The 17,654-nt window shown below is 44.6% G+C and overlaps 1 protein-coding gene across 1 annotated transcript in view; it reads left to right on the plus strand.

Annotated features, from left to right (window-relative positions):
* The first annotated feature begins 541 nt into the window (after nucleotides 1–541).
* Nucleotides 542–17,654, plus strand: part of TGFBRAP1 (transforming growth factor beta receptor associated protein 1) — a 67,849-nt gene continuing 50,736 nt past the window's right edge. Inside the window, exon 1 of the mRNA XM_023618494.2 lies at nucleotides 542–677. The gene's annotated coding sequence lies outside the window, so the exon portion shown is untranslated. The remainder of the gene's footprint in view (nucleotides 678–17,654) is intronic.

Raw genomic sequence — 17,654 nt, forward strand, 5'->3', positions numbered from 1 at the left:
GGAATCCCTTTCAGGCCCCGGGGCCCTGGACTAGCTCTGGGCCTGGGGGCGGGCAGCTCATGCCCAGCAATACATTTCATTTCCACGGGGACCACCACCAGCAAATCAGCTCCTCAAGCCCCACTGGGTCAGGTGGCAGCGTGGTCAAGCTGTTCCCAGGCTGGCTGGCTGGCTTCATTCATTCAGCAGGTATTTCCCGAGCGCCTGCACTCTGCCCGGCCTGTTCTGGCGTTAGAAATAGAGCGGCGGGCGATCGGGCCCGGCCCGGGTGTTCACGAAGCCCTGCCAGCGGGCGCGAGAGGAGGAAACAGTAAGGACAGCAGTCGTCACTGCCACTCACGGGCACCCGCCCGCGCCAGGCGCTGTTCGAAGCGCTCGAAGGAATCGGCTTGTTCCACCCTCCGGCCGCCGCAGCGGGCGGGCGCTCCTGGGATCCCGTGGGCGGGAGGGCGCCGAGGCAGGAGGGGTGTCCCCCGGGCCGGGCACGGGGCGGGCCCGCGGCGCACCGCGCTCCCGCCCTCCGCGGCGCCGGGCGGCCGCCCCACGTGACGGGAAGCGGCGGCGGCGGGGCCGGGCCAGCCAGGAGCGGCGGGCCGGCGCGGGGCGGCGGCGGCGGCGCGGGCCCAGGCCGCAGGGCCGGCGCGGGGCGGCGGAGGCGGGCGGCGGGCGCCGCGCGGGTGAGTGCGAGGGCCGGGCGGGGCCGGCGGGCGCGCAGGTGTGCGTGCGCCGGCGGGAGCGGGGAGGCGGGCGCCGGGCGGACCCGGGCAGGTGTGCCGGCGTGGGGGCCGGGGGCTTGGTGGCTTGCGCAGGGGTGGGTGGCTTGTCGTGTGAGGAGGGAGCGGGTGTGAGTGGGTGTGTGTTTGGGGCAGGGGAAGATCGGAGTAGTCCCTGTTTGGGGGAGGCTTTTGGTTTTATGGAGGGACGGGCCCAGAAGGACCTCACCCTGGGCCCCTTGCCCCCACCCGGGTGTGGAATGGTTTGGTCGCTGAAATTGGTGTTTCCTGGAGCGCTTGGGATTTGAGAACTCAGATTCCGGGTCACATTCGGGCCGGAATTGTTGGTCTCAACTGGGAGACTGGGCAGGGCTGTGTTGGGGAGGAGGGAAGAGACCTCGCCCCTTATCAGCCCAGATCAACGGTTGGCGGCTGCTACCACCATGGGATTTTTCCTTTCCATTGCTTTCTGGAGGTGCGGGTGAAGTTGGGTTTCCCGCTTGCCGCCTGTGTGTTATATGGGGATGACTTTAAACACAGAAGCTGTAGTCTCCAGTTATCGGCACCTGTCATTGCTTCTGCGGAAGGGCTGTTGGGTGACCCTCACAAAGCACCCGGGCCACTCTGGGAGCCCTCCCCGGCTGCTGGAAATGAGGGTTTACACAGTGCTTCTTAATGCAAATGGACTGGATTGGGTGTTGGGGCCAGAACCTATCCCAGCGGGTTTAACCCTTGGTGAAGTGCTGATGGGCAGGCCCCTGTCCATGCGGAGGGAAGGCAGCTGCAGGAGATTGGAGGGACAGGTTAAGGCGCTGAGACAGGTGTGGGAGGAGGGTCCTGCTGCAGCGTCAGGTGGCTTACTTGAAGTCAGAACTGAGGACTGGAGGGCCTTCCAATGCCCACTGCGTCCTCCTCGTGGGCCCTCTGATCTCTCTTGGCCAGCCGGAAGCTGGTGGACAACTGAGGGCTCCCAGCACTGTAGGCATTTAGAGAGGAACATCTGGCCCGCTGCTTCCTTTTCTTTTTCCTTCCATTTCTGCCAGACAAGCAGTCTCAGCAGTCATGGAAGCGGCTCTTTCGTGTTTATGCTACAAAGAGCACTGACCAGAATCCCCTAGAACTGTCTGCAGCTGGCCCTTCCCAGGCCCCAGTTCATCTCTGAAATGGGGGCAGTGCTGCTCCTAGGTGGTGATGAGCGTGGGGCTGTGGGTTCACACCCTGACCCTGCCACCGCCTAACTGTGAGCTTTGGGTAGTTTACCGCACATTCTGAGTCTCAATTTCCTCAATCAAAATAGGGGTAACGTTAGAAAAGATACATGCATCCTGATAAGGAAAGTAGCATTTGGCACAGGGCCTGGCACTCAGTGGGTGCTTGATAAAGTATTAATAAATATAAATGAGGATGGTGGGCTCTGTAAAGTCAGTGCTTTTATGCTCAGAGTGGTTGCTACCAGTGAATGCTCTGCTCTGGAGTTCGGTCCTTGTGGGTTCTCAGTTCAAGTTTGCTGTACACCTCACGGTGTACGTGTTACAAAGGTGTGGGGGGAGACGCGCGGTAACACCGTCACCTGCATGCACTCTGCCTTTTCTCCTCGACTCATGACCATGGGCAGCAGTTCTCTGGTCCTAGAGTTGGGGCAACTTGTCCACCCCTGCAGGCTCCCAGTGCGCTTCAGCCTCTGCCTAACCCTCCAGCAACAGGGATTTGTAAGGGCCCATTCTTCCATCAGGCAGCTCCACTTGACAAGTCTTAAAAGTACAGAGCTCACTGTTGAAAAAAACACTAAATTTTCTAGGCCTAATTTGCAGCTAGCATTGCTGTTAAGAAACAAAAAGTAGTTATTGTGGCTCATTCCTTCATGCTAGTAGTAAAAATTTGTGATCCTTTAAGAAAACTCGAGGAAATTTTGCTTAATGGGTTAAGCATCTTCATCTTGGTCTGAATCCAGTCCTCATTAGAAATACGTTAAAGTAATCATCTGTGGCAGCCAGGTGTTTGGACACTGCCGAATAATTTGGCCCTTATTTTACAACTCATCTCCTCTGTGGCAAACCTAACCCGTTTTTCTTTATTAAAAAATACATAACTACTAAATGAATGTAGAAGTAGCAAGTTAATTTGCAGTTACCCCAAACGAACTTGAGTGCTTCGTGCAGAAGAGCAGGGGCAGTCATTGAGCGTGTTGTGAAATCTTACAGATGGTTTGAGATCAAGGGCTTTTCTTGATAGTCAAGGAGCTGCTGTTGGGTAAATTAAAGATTCAGGAAAAGTAATGTATGTAAAAGAGGACAGTTGCCTGGCATCCAGTAGGCGCTCAGTAATGTTTTGTGGCTGTTTGAAGGTCCGGTGTTGAGAAAGATGTTAGGAAGGAAATACCTCGGAGACTCATACACCCGCTCTGCTCCTCTTCACCTCCCCGTGCCTTCCTAAATCTCTTCTTCAGTTATACCTGTTGATGATTCTAGTCGAGGATCCATAGGATGCATACCTATGTCCACTCACATACACTGTATGCGTGCACAGATAGACACACCCAGATATATGTATACACACATGGGTGTGTGGTGTGTATATACTGTTTATGGTATATATACACATAGGTATGTATATTTACATATATATGTATTTAAATGTAACTGTGGATGGTTACATGTGGGTATGTACCAGGATAACATCAAGATGGCAAGTTAGATGTTAGACTTTAGCTATCTTCTTTTTTTCTTCTTCTTTTTTTAGATGCTCTCTCAGGTCATTGAAGCAGGTTTATTGTGCTGTAACTGGTCTTATGCTATGCTATGTCTGTCACGTGAGTGCAAAAGATAACATGAAACGATTGTCAAGTGGTGTCCTAATTTTCAAAGGGGGAAAAGTTTTCTTTGCTACAAGGCCATAAATTTGTTGTTGATTGCTGGCAAATTTCAAGATTGAGTCATTAGGCAGATGGCTGTGGGAATTTAGAGAAGACGTGGGGCCAGTGGGGATACAGTTCCGAAAGAATCATTTATGTCATGTGAATATATATCCTGTTTTGATAAGATTACTAGGTTAGTGGAGAAATGTGTAAATGTGTCACTCGTATCTGAAATTGAGCGAGGGAATGCTGACGCTGAACCCCGTTTGGTGAGAAGTATTTGTTTGTGACAAAAGTCGTTTATGGCCATAGAGCAGGGGTAAGCCATTTTGGCAGCACAGAAACCTAAGGAGGTAGCATGAGGGAAACTAATAGGATTCTTCTTCTAGACTCAGGATGGGAAAGTGAGGGCCCTGCTTATAGCATGGGTCCCTTAGGAGGGGTGAAGGCAGGACGGTTGTCTGTAGGCCCCACCACAGTGGCCTCATGTTTGGAGTTGGTGCTTTCTTCGGGAGGGCTGAATTCTGGGAGAGGCTCTGAAATCACACTTGCCCCTTCCATCAAAAGATGGGGAAGAATATGGCCTTGGAGTCAGAAACAGAAACTGAGGTTGAAGTCTCTGTTTCATTGCCTTGTAGCTATGTAACCTCGAGCGAGCTGCTGAAAATCTCTGTATGTCTGTGATAATATCCACCTCTCAGAGGAATCGTGAGAGTGAAAGGGAATCATTTATATCGAGTGCACAGTATCTGACCAAACCCAGTGCTCAGAGTTATTAAGAGGCGGCCATCAGGCATTGGCCAGGGCCACAGTCAGTTGGTGCTCATCCTTCATCCAGACTTGGAGCAGCTTTTACCCTGGGCAGGCAGTGTGGTTCAGTGGTTAAGGGCATGTGCTCTTGAGTCAAGCTGCCTCAGTTGTAATCTCAGCTCCCTCTGGGTCATTCAGCCTTTCTAGACCTCTTGCAGAATGGAATAATGATAGTACTCACCTTGTAGGCTCACTGTGAGCATGAAGAGAGCACTTAATGCCATCTGGCACACGATGAGCGTTCCAGAAGTCTTACCTCCCCTGCGATACCCTGTCCTCCAGAAGAGCTGGAGAACAGTGCTGGAGAAGCATGTAGTCCAGTCCAAATTCCTACTTTATAAGCAAGTGACAGGCCTAGTGGCTCTAAGTGACTCACCCAAGATCATAAGCAGGTGGCCAAGCCACTAGACTCAGGATCCCCGGGTTAACACTGAGAACGTCTGCCTTGTACTGACCCAAGGGCCCCGGTTCGCTCTGGGGCTGTGGTCCTTACGGAGGGCCTTGAGAAGGCTCGTGACCTGCTCTTTCCCAGCTCTGCTCACCTGAAGCCCTCTGTGCATCTCAGAGGCGCTTGCCGGCTGGCTGCTCCTGAGGCTCCTGTCTGTCAGATTTTGGACCCAGCAGGAGTCCGCTGATGTTCACTCTGGTCCCATCTCAGCTCATCTATGGGAAGTCTTTCAAATGAGCGCAAGTCCCAGACTCTCCCTTTGAAATGCATTCACAGGAGAAAAAACTTAATTTGTAGGTGCTATTCATATCTGCCATTTTAAGCTAGAACACTAAACTTGAGAAAAGTCACCTTCAAGAGTAACTCAATTAAAGGATGGTAAGCTTGCCCTAGGAGCCTGAGGCCTAAGGGGGCTTTCTGTTGGACTGTTGTTTGTGGCCTGTTCCGTTTTGTCCTTTTTGGTTACTGATACCCAGATCATTCTGAACAAGCTCCTTTCCTGCTAGAAAAGGAGATTCTCAGCTCTCTGCTGTGTTTGGATTACTCTAAGGCAAGATGATAAACCAGTAAACTGTGATTACATTTATCTTTTTCTTTTACCTCTCTGTTTTGAGGTAATTTTGGGCTCACTAAGGAGCTGCAAAGTAGTATGGGCTCACATGTGCCCTTGACCCAGCTTCCCCGGTTGCTAACGTCTTGTATGACTGTAGTACAGGGATCAAAACTAGCAAGTTAGCATCAGTACTAGTAACCAAACTACAGACTATTCGATGTCATCAGTTTTCCGCTCATGCCTTTTTTCTGTGCCGTGGTCCTGTTTCTGATCCAGTTTCCTCGCATTGCATTTTGTTGTCAGGTCTCCTTGATCTCTAGTCCATGACAGGCCCTCCATCTTCCCTCATTTGCCTTGACCTGCACCCTCTTGAAGAGACTCAGGTCTTTGTGGACTGTCTCTCAGTTTGCGTTTCCATGGCCTTTTCTTGTGATTAGGTCGTGGTGATAGATTTTGTCAGGAATACTACAGAGGCGACACGCCTTGATGACATTTTAATTTGATGTTGGGATGCATTCCATGCCCCCGCCAACAGCAGGAGCAGCTCTGATGAAACTCCGCTGGGGCCCGGGCCCCAGGAAGAGAGTCCCGCGCCCTTGCCCCTGGTGGGCTGGGACATAAATGTCGTCTTGTTCCCGTCATGTTTCTGTTTTGTTTCCACAGGCCCAGTCCCCCAATTACGCTATTCCTTTTCCTTGAGGATTTAGGAGAGATTTTTTTCCCAAGAAGCCAACTGCGCTTTAAAAAACAAAAATTTCAAGCCTTCTTATCACACACACAGAATTATACTTGGGACCACTGAGCCTTTAGGTCGTATATCACCTCTTATCTGACTTTAGAGTGGTCACTAAGACAGCTCATGCTTTTCTTGATCTTGAGATGATGTCGATTGTAGTTAGATTCAGTTTATATCCTAAGAAAAGAGCTAATCAGCCCATAAAGCTAGCAATACTCGTCTTTGAGGTCGAACTGAAGTTTTGAGGCACTGGTGTGGTTTTGTTGAATGTGTTCTTTCCGTAGACTGTGAAGGTGATGGGCAGAGCACCTGTGGAGTCCTCCCTGGGAAGTGGAGGTGTTCGGCCGTTGGATTTTAGTAGAGGACATCGGTTACCATTTCATTGTGCTAAGTTAGTACAAAGAGAGCGTCTGAAGGTGGCCTGCAGGGAAGAACTTTTGCCAGCAAGGTTTGCCTCTTCTTACCCAGTAAAGAATTTTGAGCCCTGTGATTTGGTTATTCATCCATGGGAAGGTCAGAGTTTGTGCTTGGGGCCATGGGGGTGCAAACACAGAGGCTGGACCCTGGGCGGCAGGCCCCTTGGGAACTGTCCACACTGCTTCTGCTTTATTTAGCAAGCTGGCCTGAGCCAGGCCGATGCCAGCGCACGCCCTCGTCCCACTGAATGCACACCTGACTTTTCTGGGCTGTCCCAATCCAGATAGCAGGTCAGCCTCCTTGCTGGGTCCTGCGCTTGCTTCTAAGTTTTCGTCCCCTGCACATCTCTCGGGACCAGCCTAAAACAACACAGGGAGTGAGGAGAGTGTTCTGCTGTGTTCAGAGCACTGCGTTCTGGCCCCTCCTCTTCGCAGGATGAAGTCATCTCTCCGCTCTGTCCTCTGCGCTTTAGCTTCCTCCCCCCCATCCTATGGGACCAACATAGTAACCCGCTGACATGGAGCTGAAAACGGCTGATGAAGCTTGGGAGTGTCTGCGTTCTTCTCGGCCCTTCCCACGAGCGTCAGAATATGTGACAACTTTTGTTAATTCCCTTGTAGGTCTGGTTTTTAGAACTGACATATTCCGTTTTCTCAAAGATTGTCCCCTGTAATGCATATTGGTATCTGTCTGTGGCTTCAGGGTCTTAATAAATATGTTTACCCAGGTTAATTGAAAACCTTAAGGAACATTTTTTTTCTATAAAGGGAAAGTCCGTTATTAAGATGACGAAATACAAACTTTTAAAAAAGTCATTGTATTTATAGAAATACTGCAAATCATGGGATGATGCAAAGCAAGCAAGCACTGACTCTGAGTGCCCGAGTGCCTGTGATGGGCCATCAGCACGGGTTACGGGTGGGCCTGCGCAGTCCTCCCCACGCCCACTTCTGACACCAGCCTGACCCCCCCCCCCCCCTTCCATATGCAGAGGCCACGCAGTAGGCAGGTGAGAATGAGGCAGTGTTTTTCACTTTAGGGACTGTTGTTGTTACATTCAATCGAACCATTGCAGTTAACGATCACTGTTTTCTGACTTAGAGTTTCGGTCCCTTGAAAAGGTGCCCAGGGAGTAGTTTTGGTTCAGGATCGCTCTTGACAGCTGGTCGGCTTGTAGAGTGCCTTGGACTCTTGCAGGATTAGAGACTGGCTCTTTCGAACTCAAGCGGCTAGCTAATTCAAGAATTCATAACTGAATGTGGGTAACACAAGAAGTGACTAATGTGAAATAACATGAATAGGTTAAGAGCTGTAACTTCTCTTTATAAATAAGAGAGGAAAGGTTGGCTGAGGTTGGACTTTTAGGGGCTTCACGTTTTTGCGGAGTGCAGATGTCCTTTAGGCAGTGGCGTACTTTCTGGAGTGTTTGAAGGAGGGTAATGACGGGATGTTTGAGGTGTAAGGTCCGTGTTCCTTCCCATCTTCGTGTATTGACTTTGCATCTCTCCTGGCTTTGGGCCAAACATTAGAATGACCATTTGATCTCTATACACTTATAATGGACTATCAGAACTGAAGAAAAAAAATTTAATGTAAAGTGAGACAGTAGCAAATCTAACTTTAGGTCGAGTGTCATTTTAAAAGTGCCCAGGTGAAGAAGTAATCTTTAGTTTGTCTGTGGGGAAGGGCCTCCTGTTACAGGGCTGTGATACCCATTGATGGGTTTTTGGGTTTCTCTCCTCCGAAGTGGTGAATCTCTCGTGCCCACATAGCTGCACTCTTAGGGCTCTAAAGAGTTTGTTTGATTTTAAAGTGTTGATGTAATTCTCAAATGTGAGATTTTTGCTGCCACATAGGACACCATGCCCATCTTGATTAAGGTTGCTGTCATATTGTGTGCACATTCTGTGACAGGAGATAACAGAGTGTCATTCTTTGGTTCAAGAACAGTAATTACCGGTAAGGATCCCATCTTAATAAATGCTACTTTGTCATAGCATTCTTTTAGCAGAATATAGTTATTTCTGGCTCGGATCAGGAGTCTATATATATATATACTTTTAATCTTATAACATTGGATCTACAAGCCTCTTTCTACGTCTAGACAATCTGTCTACTTTGAACATTGCTATTATTCCATGTTCTTTCTGCTGTGGCTTTTTTTATGAGGCCTGGCTTTGGTGAGATTGAGTACAGAAAAATGCAAAGGGCAGCAGGGCAGTTAGTACCACCAGTCCTGCACTGGTTGAATAGTGTGCAGATACTCCTATGGCCTTGGAAGCTGCCGAGGAAGCTGCAGCCAGGTGGAGGTCCAGGGAGTAAGAGCCTGGCCTCTTGGAAGCAGCAGCCCCGACCCCAAGCAGGACACTTGCCCTCCTGGGTGTTCTACCCCATGTCGGTGTCTTCCTCCATCTTCTAATAATCCAGGGGGATTTATGGAAAGAATTGATCGGATGCCTGATATTGGGCTTTGTAAATATGGATACAGTGTAAACTAAGCATTGGTTTTAGATGAACTAAGAAATTACAAGTAAATCTCTTATGTAAATGGTAAATGTTTCCATTAAATGAAATTTTAAACAAGGAACATGCATTTTGTGAATCCTACCAAGATTATTAAATTGACATTCTCTATTTATTTCCGGGGTAAGCTGGTTTGGGGAAACGAGTAGAATTTTATTTTTACATATATATGTACTTTTAATGAATACATTTATGAGAATATCTATAGTCTGTGTGAGCTGTAGGGAAGAATAATAAAAGAAACTGCAGCTTAAGAAACAGAACGCTGCTAACACCTTAGAAGTCTGGCGTCGGCCCCTCCTGGTCCTGCCCGCCCTGCATTGTGTGCGTCACTCTCTTACTTTCCTTTATCATTTAACTTTGTGGCTGAAACCCTGAATATTATGTTAGTTGGATTTTCATGTTTTTGGTCTTGGAAAGCCTTATATATCTTTGAGTCTAGAGTGTTCTGCAACTTTCCCCTCAGCATTGACGTTCATCCTTGTGGGTAGCTGTGTCCGTTCTCTCGTCTCTATGGTGGTCCATCCTGTTGAGGAAAGTTGAGTTGTTTCCAGTTCTCCTTTATCTGTCACAAGATTGCTGCCGACTTGCCTGCTTGTGCCCTGGTGAACATGAATTCTGTCGGGCATGCGTGCTTGCTCAGCAATGTCACGGGCTTCCTGGAGAACGCCAGAGTGGTCTTGGCGCTTGGGGAGCTTCCACCAGCCGTGGGGAGAGTTTTCATTGCTCTGTGTCCTTGCAAACACCTCGTGTCATCACACGTCAAACATTTTGTCAGCTTAGTGGGTGTGAAGAGTTTCATTGTAGTGTAGTTTGCAATTCCAGATGCTTAGTCAAGCTGAGCATCCTCCCGTGTATGTTGGCCATTCCTGTTTCCTGTTCTGTGAGAAGCCTGTTCCTGTATTCTGCCCGTTCTTTGGTTAGATCATTGTTGTTTGCTTTCTGTAGGAGTCCCCTGTATCATCCACGTATGTTTTTTGTCAGATTCATGATGTTATTGTCTTCCCCCGTCCCCATATTTTCCTCTTTTCACTTGCTTTATGGTATCTTTCGAAGAAAAGAGGTTTTACTTTTTTTTTTTTTGAGGCAGATTAGCCCTAAGCTAACTTCTGCCAATCCTCCTCTTTTTGCTGAGGAAGCCTGGCCCTGAGCTAACATCCGTGCCCATCTTCCTCCACTTTCTATGTGGGATGCCTGCCACAGCATGGTGTGCCAAGCGGTGCTATGTCCGCACCCGGGATCTGAACCCGTGAACCCCGGGCTGCCGAAGCGGAACATGCGAACTTAACTGCTGTGCCACCAGGCTGGCCCCCAAGGGCCCTACTACTTATTTTAGAAATTCTTTCTTACCCTAAGGGCAAAAAGATATTTTTTCATATTTTCTTCTCAATATTTTAAAGTTATGCTTTCATACTTAACAATCTAAATTCATCTGGAATAATTTTGATGCGTGGTACAAGGTAGGAATCTAGCTTCTTTTTTTCCTCCTTTGTGGATATCCATCGTCCCAGCACTGTTGATTAAACGTATATACGCTCTGTGTACGCCCCGTGATATACAGTGCCGCTCTTGGCATATTTCAGTGTTTCGTACGTGCGTGGTCTGTTTCTGGACACCCATAGGTGATCTCTTGGTCTCACCTCCTACCAGTACCACATTATCGTAATAACCATAGCTTTATATTACTGTTACCTGTTGAGTCAAGGCCCTTTACCTTTTTTCAGAACTGTCTTACTTTTTTTGGCCCTTCTCGGCCATATGAATTTCAGAATCTGCTGGTCGAGTTACACACACACACACCCCCATGTGTACTTGTTAAAATTTTTCTTGGAATTGCATTTTTTCTCTGCTTCAGCTAGGGGAAATTTTTCTTTTTATTGAAGCATGATTGGGATATGGTAAATACACAGGACCTAAGTGCACATTTGAGTGAATTTTGACAAACCCACGCGCCTGTGTAACCCGTACCTCGGAGAAGATACAGTCTATTTCTGTCACCCCACAAGTTCCCTTGGGTCCCTTTCCATTTCGTCGCCCCTTTCTCTCCAAAGTCAACACTGTTGTGATTTCTATCGCTGTCGAGTAGGGTTGCCTCTTTTGAACTTCGTATAGGTGGAGACAGCCGGGATGTGTATGGCTTCTCTCATTCAGTGTTCTTGAGGTTCAGCCATGTTGCCTTCAGCATTTGTTACTCCTTTTTATTTCCAACTGGTATTCTACTGTGTGAATACGCTACACTTAAGTGGGTGCAAATGGGTAAAACTGAGATGTTTCCTGTTTTGGGCTGTTATGAGTAAGGCTGCTATGCACATTTTTGTACAAGTCTTTCTGTGGATATTGGTATATACTCAAGAGAAATGGAAACATTAAGAGTGGAATTGTAGGGTAATGGGATAAATGCATTTTAACTTTATAAAAACCACCAGATTTCCAAAGTAACGCTACCATTTTATGCTCCTTCTGACAAAGTGTGAGACTTCTGGTTGTTTTACGTCCTCATTAACATTTAGTGTTGTTGGTTGTTTTCACTGTAGCCATTCTAATAGGAATGAAATGGTATCTCATTGTGGCTTGAAGTAACTTTCTCAGATAACGAATGATGGTAAACATTGTTTCATGTTCTTATTGGTCATTCATATACCTTCCTTTTCAAATCTTTTCCCCATTTTAAAAATAAGTGTGTGTTTTCATTATTGGTTTGTAAGAGTTTTTTATATTCTGGACATGAGCCCTTTGCCAGAGGTATATATTGCAAATTTTTCTCCCAGTCTGGGGCTTGCCTCTTCATTTCCATAATGGTATCTTTCAATGGATACAAGTTTTTAGTTTTTATAAAATCCTATTTATCAACTTTTTTCTTTTATGGTTAGCACTTTTTGTATCCTAAGAAATCTTTATGTACCCGAAGTTCCCAAAGATATTCTGTTTTCTTCTGGAAGCTTTATAGTTTTAACTTTGAATTTTAAAATAATTTGATGCATCTCAAATTAATTTTTGAATATGGTGTGAGGAAGGGATAAAGTTAATTATTTCCCCTGTAAGGTTATCCAGTTGTTCCCAGCACCATTTATTGAAATGACTTTCCTTTCCCCATTGAGTTGCACTGGTGCCTTTGTCAAGAACTAGTGGAATGTATATGTGTGGGTCTAATTTTGGACTTTCTCTTCTAGTCCGTTGATCTGTTTATCTATCCTCATGTCTTAATTACTGCAATTTTATAGCAATTTCTGAAATCAGTGTAGGTCCTTCAACTTTGTCCTTCCTTTTCAAGATTGTTTTGACAATTCTAGGTACTTTGATTTCCATTTAAATTTTAAAACCAGCTTGTCAACTTCTGAAGAAAATCTGCTGGGATTATAATTTAGGTCTCCTTTAATGTCTAGTAATAAGATTTTATGATTTTCTCCACAAAGATCTTATACATCTTTGTTTGATAATTCCTTCATACTTAATTTTTTTATACTATTATAAATGTCTTTTTTTAAGATTAAAGTTTCTGTTTGTTGTTTGTGGGTAGAAATGCAGATTACTTTGGTATATTGATTTTTAAAAATTAAAGAATATTTCTAAATTTTTATTAATTCTAATAGCTTATTTATGAGTGTCCGTGCAAATGGTAATGCCATCTGTGAATAACTATGGCTCTGTGTCTTTGTTTTTTCAGTTCGTTGTAACTACTCTGCTTTTTCAATGGGCAGAGACTCCAGCCCAGTGTTCAATAGAGACTGTGTGCTGGTTTGCTAGGGCTGCTGTGCCAAAGCACCACAACCTGGGCGGCTTAAACAACACGTATTTATTGTCTCTCGGTGTTGGAGTGTGGCGGTCTGAGATCCAGTGTCAGCAGGGCTGGTCCCTTCTGAGGGCGCTGGGGGAGACTCTGTTCCAGGCCACCCTCAGCTCCCGGCAGCCTCAGGCGATCATTGGCTTACAGCTGGCTGTCTTCTCCCTGTGTCTTCACATGTCTTTCCTCTTGGTGTGTCCGTGTCCAAATTTCCCCTTTTTATAAGGATTCCAGTCGTATTGGATTAGTGCCCACCCTCGTGACCTCGTCTTAACTTGGTCATCTGCAGGGACCCTATTTCCCCATAAGGTCATAGCCACGGGTACTGGGAGTTCGGACTTCAGCGTGTTTTGGGGGGATAACAGCTGGTCGTAGCAGACATCCTTGTCTAGTTCCTTGTTTTAAAGGGAATGGTTTTACAGTTCTGCTGTTAAGGTTTTCGTTTGTTTGTTTACTTTACATAGCTTTGTCAGGATAATACGCTAAGCTTTTTGTCATGAATAGGTGCTGAATTGTATTTAATACTGTTTTGAACCTATTGAAATAATGTTTTTTCCCTTTTAATTTGTAAATATGGTGAATTAAACCAATAGATTTTATTACCATAAACCACTATTGCATACCAACTTAGTCATACTGTATTTTTAAAATGTATGTATTGGTTGATTCAGTGTGCTAATATTTACTACTGCTTTCATGTTTATTCCTGACTAAGAATAATCTATGATTTTCCTTTTCCCTATATCCTTATCTGGTTTGGATATCAAAGTTACACTTTATACTGGCTTCATAAAATAAGGTGGGATATGTTCTCTCTTTTTTTTATTCTCAGAGAAATTTATTATGTAAAATTGGAGTTATGTGATTCCTAGGTGTTTGGCAGAATTTGCTAGGAGAACCATCTGGACCTGGTGCTTACTTTACGGGACAGACAGAGTCCCTGAAATCAGAATATAGCTGGTGCTATTGTCTGGCTCATAAATTCATGCACATCAGCTCTCCTGGGCTCAGCTATGTGCTATGAAAAGAAATAGGGCCTCTAAACCCTATGTAGCTGATGTAACAGGTCTCCAAGGAAAGCACACAGAAAAAACCTTTTTAAGCTTATGGGTAATATCACAATCTCTGCTACCCTGCTCTGTAGCCAGAAAGAGTGGAACTGTCATTTTTGAGCTGAGGTTTAGGAACCCTCAAGAGCCAAAGAGAAGATGCCAAAAGCAACACATTGTTGGCTCTGAGCTAACATCTGTTGCCAATCTTCCTCTTTTATGGCCCTAAGCTAACATCTGTGCCAGTCTTCCTCTGTTTTGTGTGTGGGGTGCCACCACAGCATGGCTTGATGAGCCGTGTGTCGGTACATGCTCGGGATCTGAACCCATGAACTCCAGGTTGCTGAAGCAGAGTATGCAAACTTAACCACTATGCCACCGGGGTTGGCCCCAACAAATTCTTTTTAACAGTGGCTACAGATGTTAACTAAAAATAATGCTTCTCTGTACATCTGTAGAAAAAGGTTAGTATTTTTATGTTAGCATTTTCAGTTATCGGAGAGACAGTTAGATTTCAGTCGTCGGAGAGAATGTGGAGATAAGGGAACCCTTGTGCATGGTTGGTGGGAATGTAAATTGGTTCAGCCATGATGGAAATCAACATGGAGGTTCCTCAAAAAATTAAAAATAGAGCTACCAAATTATCCAGCAATTCTACTTCTGGGTATTTAGCCAAAGGAATGAAAACAAGGATTCAAAGAGCTATATGCAGTCTCTTGCTTACACATTATCTCCAACACTAATCTCTTGCCTTCCTGATGATAGCCATTTTAACAGCTGGGAAGTGCTGTCTCATTGTGGTTTTGATTTGCATTTCCCTGAGGATTAATGATGTTGAGCATATTTTCATGTACCTCTTGGCCATTTGGATATCTTCTTTGGCAAAATGTCTGTTTAATTTCATCCCCCCCGTCCTCCTCCCCTTCCCCCCTCTTCCTCCTCCTTCCCCCCTCCTTTCCCTTCCACCCCCGCTCTGTTAAACCCTCCAGGCCCCAAAGCTCCCCAGTACATAGTTGTATGTTCTAGTTGCAGGTCCTCCTGGTTGTGCTGTGTGGGACACTGCCTCAGCACAGCCTGATGAGCAGTTCTAGGTCTGCACCCAGGATCTGAACCGCCGAAACCCTGGGCTGCCAAAGTGGAGCACATGAACTTAACCACTCGGCCACGGGGCCAGCCCCTCTTCTGCCCGTTTTTTTTTTTTTCTATTTTTTTTTGAGGAAGATTAGCCCTGAGCTAACATCTGCTACCAATCCTCCTCTTTTTGCTGAGGAAGACTGGCCCTGAGCTAACATCCGTGCCCATCTTCCTCTGTTTTATATGTAGAGCCTACCACAGCATGGCTTGCCAAGCGGTGACATGTCCGCACCCGGGATCCGAACCGGTGAACCCCAGGCCACCGAAGCAGAACATAAGAACTTAACCGCTGCGCCACTGGGCTGGCCCCATTCTGCCCATTTTTTAATTGGATTATTTGTTGGTTTTTGGTTATTGATTTGTATAAGTTCTTCATATATTTTGGATATTAACACCTTATCTGATACATCATTTGCAAATATTTTCTCCCATTCTGTAGGTTGCCTTTTCATTGTGTTGATTGTTTCTTTTGCTGGGCAGAAGGTTTTTAGTCTAATATAATTCCACTTATTCATTTTTGCTTTAGTTGCTTGTGCTTTTTGTTATATCCAAAAAACCATTGCCCAGTTCAGCATCATGGAGTTTTTTCCTTATATTTTCTTCTAGGAGTTTTATGGTATCAGGTCTTACATTTAGGTCTTTAATTCATTTCGAGTTAGTTTTTGTGAGTGGTGTAAGATAGGGGTCCATTTTCATTTTTCTACATGTGATTATCCCAGCACCATTAGTTGAGGAGACTATGCTTTCCCCATTGAGGGTTCTTGGCTCCCTTGTCAAATATTAGGTGACCATATAAGCAGTGATTTATTTCTGGAGTCTCTATTCTATTCCATAGGTCTCTGTGTCTGTTTTTATGTGAGTACCATACTGTTTTAATTACTCTAGCTTTGCAGTATAGATTGAAATCAGGAAGTGTGATGCCTCTGGCTTTTTTTTCTTGATTGCTTTGGCTATTCAGGGTCTTTTGTGGTTCCATACAAATTTTAGGATTGTGTTTCTATTTCTGTGAAAAATGCCCTTGGCCTTTTGATAGGGATTGCATCGAATCTATAGATGACTTTGGGTAATATGGACATTTTCGCAATAGGAATTTTTTCAATCCATGAACATGAGATATCTTTCCATTCGTTTGTGTCTTTAGTTACTTTCATCAAGATCTTGTCATTTTCATTGTACAAATCTTTCACTTTGTTGGTTAAATTCATTCCTAAGTATTTTATTGTTTTTGATGCTGTTGTAAATGAGATAGTTTATTTTGTTTTTAGATGTTTCATACAGAAACACAGCTAATTTGTGTCTGTTGATTTTATATCCTGCAAGTTTACTGAATTGTTGATTAGTTCCAACAGTTTTTTAGTTGAGTCTTTAGGATTTTCTCTGTTTAAGATCATATCATCTGCAAATAATGACAGTTTTGCTTCTTTCTTTCCAATTTGCATGCTTTTTATTTCTTTGTCTTGCCTAAATGCTCTAGCTAGGACTTCCAATACTGTGTGGAATAGGAGTGGTGAGAGTGAGCACCCTCGTCTTGTTCTTGATCTTAGAGCAAAAGCTTTTCAGTTTTTCACCATTGAGTATGATGTTAACTGTTGTTAACATCAGTTAACTCTGGGTATGTTGTATGTGGGCTTTATTATGTTGATGTATGTTCCTTCCATACCCTATTTATTCAGAGTTTACTCATGAAAGGGTGTTGTATTTTTTCTGCCCCTATTGTATTAATAATATGATTTTTATCTTTCATTCTATTAATATGATGTATCAGATTGATTGATTTGTGCATGTTGAACCATCCTTGCCTCTCAGGAATAAATCCTCCTAGGTCATGATGTATAATCCTTATACTGTGTTGTTGAATTTGGTTTGCTGATATATTGTTGAGAATCTTTGCATATATAGTCATCAGGAATACTGGTCTATAATTTTTTTTTCTTGTAGTGTTGTCTTCTGCCTTTAGTATTAGGATAATGCTTTCCTCATAAAATGAATTTGGAAGTGTTCCCTCCTCTATAGTTTTTTAGAAGAGCTTGAGAAGGATTGGCATTAATTCTTTTTTAAATGTTTGGTAGAATTCACCAGTAAAGTTGTCTGGTCCTGGGCTTTTCTGTGTTTGGAAATTTTTGATCACTGATTTAATCTCCTTACTCATTAATGGTCTATTCTGATTTTCTGTTTCTTCCTGATTCAATTTTGGTAGGTTGTATGTTTCTAGGAATTTATCCATTTCTCCTGGGTTATCCAATTTGTTGACATATAATTGTTCATAGTAGTCTTTTATGAATCCTTGTATTTTTGTAGTATAAGTTGAAATGTCTCCTCTCTAATTTCTGATTTTGTTTACTTGAGTCTTTTTTTCTTAATCTAGCTACAGATTTGTCAATTTTGGTTATCTTTTTAAAAAAACAGCTCTTAGCTTCATTGATTTTTGTCTATTTTTCTGGTCTCTTTCATTTTTTCTTCTCTGATCTTTGCTGTTTCCTTCTTTCTGCTAACTTTCGGCTTATTTTGTTCTTCTTTTTCTATTTCTTTGAGGTGTAAAGTTAGGTTATTTATTTGAGAGATCTTTCTGTTTTCTTGCCACGTACATTTATCACTGTAAACGTCCCTCTCAAAGCTGCTTTTGCAGCATCCCATAG

The sequence above is a fragment of the Equus caballus genome, chromosome 15, assembly GCF_041296265.1.
Source record: "Equus caballus isolate H_3958 breed thoroughbred chromosome 15, TB-T2T, whole genome shotgun sequence".
Lineage (NCBI taxonomy): Eukaryota > Metazoa > Chordata > Mammalia > Perissodactyla > Equidae > Equus > Equus caballus.